Genomic DNA, 6,094 nt, shown 5'->3' with positions numbered 1-6,094 from the left:
GGCTTCTCATTGCGGTGGCTTCTCTTGTTGCAGAGCCCAGGCTCTAGGCACATGGGCTTCAGTAGTTGTGGCTCGCGGGCTCAGTAGTTGTGGCTCGCGGGCTCTAGAGCACAGGCTCAGTAGTTGTGGCGCACGGGCTTAGTTGCTCCACGTCATGTGGGATCTTCCCGGACCAGGGCTTGAACCTGTGTCCCCTGCATTGGCAGGTGGATTCTTAACCATTGCGCCACCAGGGAAGTCTACTCTTTCTTTTTAAAAAAATATTAATTATTTATTTATTTGGCTGTGCCAGGTCTTAGTTGCAGCATGTGGGATCTTAGTTCCCTGACCAGGGATTGAACCCGTGCCTCCTGCATATGCAGCGCGGAGTCTTAACTACTGGACCACCGGGGAAGTCCCGAAAACCAAATTTCTTGATTCCCCAACTAGTTAGGGTTATGAAGTCCAGGTGGTCGCCTTCATTTTAATGTCGACACACCATTTACTGACCACCCTGTTGCAGAACTTTGGCTCATTTAATTGTCATATTATCTCTTATACATTTGATATCATGACCCCCATTTTACAGGTGGGATAACTGAGGCTCACTTTGGGCCCTTGGTCCAAGGTCATGTAGCTCATTACATCTGGGAATTTATTTTATTTATTTATTTGGCTGTGCCGGGTCTTGGTTGCGGCACGCAGGATCTTTGTTGCTGCGTGGGGGGATCTTAGTTGCGACATGCAGACTCTTAGTTGCAGCATGTGGGATCTAGTTCCCTGACCAGGGACTGAACCCAGGCCCCCTGCCCTGGGAGCATGGAGTCTTAGCCACTGGACCACCGGGGAAGTCCCACATTTGGGAATTTAGAATGTTCCTTTATGTAAATACTTCTGTTCTAGCAGTTTTTTTACATGAGGTAACGCATGTAAAAGCTTTTTTGTAATAGAACCATGTAAACATGAAGCATTATTATTAGTTTTGCTGGATTTCTGGCTCCATCCAGTTCAGCCTGCAACATTCAGGGAGCCCAGGAAGGGGCAATAATGAAAACCAAAAGCCACAATGGCCTCTCTTAATATTCCCCCACGTCTATTCTGGTTCCCTCTCTGGGGCACCTCCAGATGTTACCTTCTGCCAAATAGAGTTTGTTTCTCAGAAGTTACAAGACGTGGGAGCTTAAAAAACAAAAAACAAAAAACAAAACCAGCAGCATCAACAACTATAAAAACCCTTGCAGCAGCCTGAACACAAAGAGTTTGAATTTTGAACAAAGGGCAGGGTGAGACGGAAAGTAAATGCTGACACATCCTCTCTCCAGCTGTGAACTGGGGGGTCTGAGGGCTGCTGCAAAGGTCATCTGTCTCTACATCTTTGGGCAGGAAATGCAATTCAATCCTCTCAATGACTGATCGCTCTGTAAGATTAATGGAATCATCTCCAACATTGGTCTCTGTTCTGACAGCACAAAAAGTGAATCAAACGTCTCTCTCCTCCCCTCTCCTCTTACTAAGCAAGGTCAGCTGATTCTGCATTTTAAAAGTTCAAAACTTTTCTCCAGGAAATTTGTCCCCGGGTGTTTCTTTGCAGGGCAAAACTCTTTCTTCTGGGGTGAGAACCAAAGGTGGCACTTGAAGATTTGGGGACCTCTCTAGGCTTTTCATCTGTCCCTGCTTCATCTTTCAAAATGAAGTGAATGCAAAGGGCATGATCGTCCCTGAAAGGGTTAACTGCCAGCCCGGCTGTCCAGCCCTCTGGGATTGCCAACCAATGATAACTTAGCATGATGAAGTAATGCTTGCATTTTGAGTTCCATTGGTTAATACACGTGTCCATCAATCCAAAGATGCAAGTTTTGAAAGTATCTTTGAACTTTTATGACTCTCTTCCTGGCGTTAACCCCTTGATTAACTCACCTGTTATTTCCAAGATTCCTTCCAATTTCTCACGCAGGAAGAGAGATATTAGAATGTGCAAAACTCTAGACCTAAACCTGTCTTCCCCAAATGACCAAAGCCCGACACTAAGGCCCTGTGTAATTCTGCTCTTTCTTACTCAGATACTTCAATCCACAAGGACTGAGGAGCAAAACAAAAACCAAAACAAACAAAAGTCTCTGGGAACTACAACCACTTTAACTGTAATAGTGTGTGGTCTGTTGTCCCAGAGTACTTATTGAATTGCAAAAATAACACAAAATATGGCAAAACTCTAAGGTTTGGAAAAGGTAGGTGCTGGGTACACAAATCCTTGCTATATATATATGTTTATTTTCTATGCATTTCTTTATGTTTGAAATATTTGATAAATTTAAAAGGGCATAATGGTTGTTAAAAATGCAAGTAATATATAAGTATCGACTATATAACCCCCTCAAAATTTTCTCCTCTCCTCAGAAGTGATCAAACAATGGTTTGTTATTCTATTCAAGCCTTTCTTTCTCTTTCTCTCTTCCTTTCTTTCTTTCTTTTTCTCTCTTTTGCATATCTATACGTTACCTATATATAGTTTGTTGTAATATAAATGGGATCATTACATACATGTTATTCTGTGACTTATTTTGTTTCTTAACCAATCTTGAATTTTTCTGTATCACAACATTCAGATTTACCTCGTCCTTAAATATTTTAGAATGAGGCAGTTCTACAGATCACATTAAGTGAAAAAGGAAGGGGAAGGACAGTGTATATTTGTGTGACACAATAATGAAAGAAGATACATGTAGATGTTCGTAAGAGCATAAGCCATTTCTAGGAGGATACCCAAGAGACCTGCTAAGTTTTCTGGGGGATGGGAGTATGGAGAGGAGAAACTGGGGGTGGGAGAGAAAGAAAGCAATTTTAAAACAATTTTTAAATAGTGGAACATTTCATAAATACAATCGAATTTATAAAATATTTATGTGCTCTTAAAGAATTACACTCAGCTGTCCACCATCTAGATTAAGAAACAGAAAATCTCCAGTACCTTTCACTGTTCATATTCCCTGCCCCAGAGTTGAGTTTTTTCCTGCATTTTGTGTTAATCCCTCCTTTGCTTTTATTTATGCTTTACCAATTATGTATTTATAACCAAACAATATTTATTTGGTTTAGATTGGCCTGATTTTGAAGCTCATAGGCTCAAAAAGCACAAAGAAAATGAAATTCAATTTTGAGTAGGTAATACATCTACATAGTATAAAATTCAAAAGGTACTGCAACATATAAAATGAAATTAAATCTATAAGTTTCAAAATCAGGGAACACTAATGCATATACATGGTAAAAATTTCACACTGTACCAAAGAAAAAGTTTTCTTCTCTTTTCCCGGTTCTTTTCCGCATTCAAAAATTGTATCTTTCCAAAGAAAATTTTCTGTGCATATAAAAACACTGTGTAGATATAGATATATCCCCTTTGGTTTACATAAGTGGTCATCACAATTTAGTATTATTCTGCACCTTGTTTTAATTTAAGGATATCATGAAATCATTTTACATCAGTATATATAGAGCTACCTTATTCTTCTGAATGATTTGATAGCATTTCCTTGGGCAGATAAATGGTCCAAGAATTATTTAATCAGTTCCCCAACTTTTAGATCGTTTTCAATCTTTTCCTGTCGGAAACAGGGCTACAATGAATTGCATCTTTGGGTTTGAGTCTGACAGTAGGATATATATCAGGAAGTAGTTATCCATTTCTAAGGCTTTCTGCCCCATCACCAATTATCTGTCCTTGAGAAGTTTATTTGTCAGATCTGGGTAGGTGGGACAATTTTATATCCGGGTGGCATCCCCAGGTGCCTACAGTGCCATGCTCTTGGCAGGCACTCAGAATGGGTGGTTTAAGGGCTAACGTTCCAAACATTCGCATTGTACCAGATGGCTCCTTCTAGAAAACCTTTGCAGATATCCCTGGCCTCCTTCCCCCGAGATGAACTCTGGAAAACACCCTAAGGTTGCACTGTCCGGTAAGATAGACACTAGCTACATATAGTTATTTAAATTTAATTAAAATTAAATAAAATCCAACATTCAGCTCCTTAATCCCACATTTCAAGTGCTCAACAGTCACATGTGTCTAGAAGCTCCTATATTAGACAGCAGAGACACAGAACATTTCCATCTTTATGTTCTATGGGATAGCCCTGCAGGGAGTTATAGGGAGAAGCCCTGGGTTCAAATCCTGTCTTTGCTATTTCACAGCCCTAAAATGTGGGCAAGTTCCTTGACCTCTCTGTGAGCCTCAGCTGTAAAAGTGGGCAATTACAGACCCTCCCTCAGAGAACTTTGATGAGTATTCAGAGATAGCAAATGTGAGAGGCTTTGCTCACAAGACATCGTAAGCTCTCAAAAATCAGCAGCTATTATAATTATACATGAATATGACAGCTTCAGTTTCTAACAGTGTGAAAATGCTGGATTCTGAGAGTTCCATAGAGTATCAGCCCTTCCTAACTTGCTTGGGAAGCTGGCGGCCCACCCCTTGCCCAGCCTGGAGTAAGTCTACAATCGGAGCTGGTTTTTCTATCTTCTGTCTTCAGAGCACAGAGCTGCTCAATCAACCTTTGATGAATGAAGAAATGAATGAATGGGGCCAATACAGCCAGGATCTGACTGGGCCTTTTGTAAGAATGAGCAAGAGACTCCAGGAAGTCATTATTATTATGCTTCAACTACAACTGGCCTGGTCTTTTTTTTCCTGCAAGAAAAAACAAACAAACAAACAACCCTCTCCTGGGGAATCACCTTAAGCTTCCCTCCGCTCTCTCACCTACAGTTCAGTCCTCGGGGACGATTAGCCAAGGAAGGAGCTCAAGGGTCTTGGCCCTTCCCCCTTCGGCCCAACATAACCTCCTCCCCCCACTTTGAGCAAATGCCTGGAATTCTTTCAACAGGAGGACAAAGCCTTTCATCTGCCAATTACTGATAAAGAGAAAATGCAAATATTGCTGGGAAGGTGATCCATCAAGGGCCCAACATTTATTGAGTGACCACTTAGTAGCGGGCGGCAGGGCAGGCATTCTGGGGGCGTCAAAGGGGAACAAACCCCCGGCTGGCCCATTCTTCTCTCTGGTCCGTGGTTTCCTGGCGGTTTGTAGAGGGAGGGGATTAAATTAGGTGACTACTCAACCCCTTCCCACTCTGACAGGCCAGGAACTCCCCATCGGGGTGATATATGGACTTAACTGTTTTTACACTAAGGTGTCTGCCATTGGGTCTTTTTCTGGGGACACCATGAAACCACATGGGGAGGCAGCAGGGTCTTTGGGAGGAAAGGAGAATTAAGACCCAGTGTTTTATTTCACAGTTTTGCTTTACTGCACTTAACTCATGACCTTCCAGCCCACTGCACCCTCCTTTGAACATGTTTATCTCATTATGTGGGAGCAGTGAAGATGGTCAATATCCAAAAAAAAGGATGTGATGGCAGAGCCAGGCTCCAGTCTGAGCCCCAGCAACCCCATTTATATAAGCTGTGTGATCTTGGGTGATTGGCTTTCCCTTTCGGAGTTACAGTTTCCTTATCTGCAAAATGAGGAATAAGAAAACTATTTCCCTTAAAGGGTTCTTGCGAGAAAGAGAGAAGCAAATAAAACGGTCCCTGGTTCTTGACAGAGGCTGAAGGCAAAACCCTTCTCAAGCCCATTAAGCCAAGGTGGGCTATTTCAGTTTGGAAAAAATTTTGATGTTCTCCAGCTAGAGGACTTGGATTAAAACAGACTTCAAAGAGTAGTCTTTGGAGGGTGGGTGGAAAAAAATACAGAAAGACAGGACAGGAAACTTCAAGGTGAGTGAGGGGGAAGCTGTCTCTTACGCTGACGGCTCACATCTGATCTCTGATGGGGAAGCCACTTCCTCTCCACTTATCTGTCTGATCACTGTGTTGACACGGGGAGGATATGAGGGTAAAGCAATCATCCAGATTCAAAACTTCTCTGAGCCTCAGTTTCCCATCTGCAAAATGATTTGCTCCAACTATCCCACAGGGTTCATGAGAGAAGTAAAATTAAAAGTATGGGAAGTTTGTTTGCAAAGCCTGCTATGAGCAGGTATAAGGCTCCTTTACTGTAGCCCTGGTGCCATGTCATCTCATCGTGATCTTTACCGCCAAGATCAGGCCTAGTTG

The sequence above is a fragment of the Physeter macrocephalus genome, unplaced genomic scaffold, assembly GCF_002837175.3.
Source record: "Physeter macrocephalus isolate SW-GA unplaced genomic scaffold, ASM283717v5 random_199, whole genome shotgun sequence".
NCBI lineage: Eukaryota > Metazoa > Chordata > Mammalia > Artiodactyla > Physeteridae > Physeter > Physeter macrocephalus.
Note: the sequence above shows the minus strand (reverse complement) of the source record.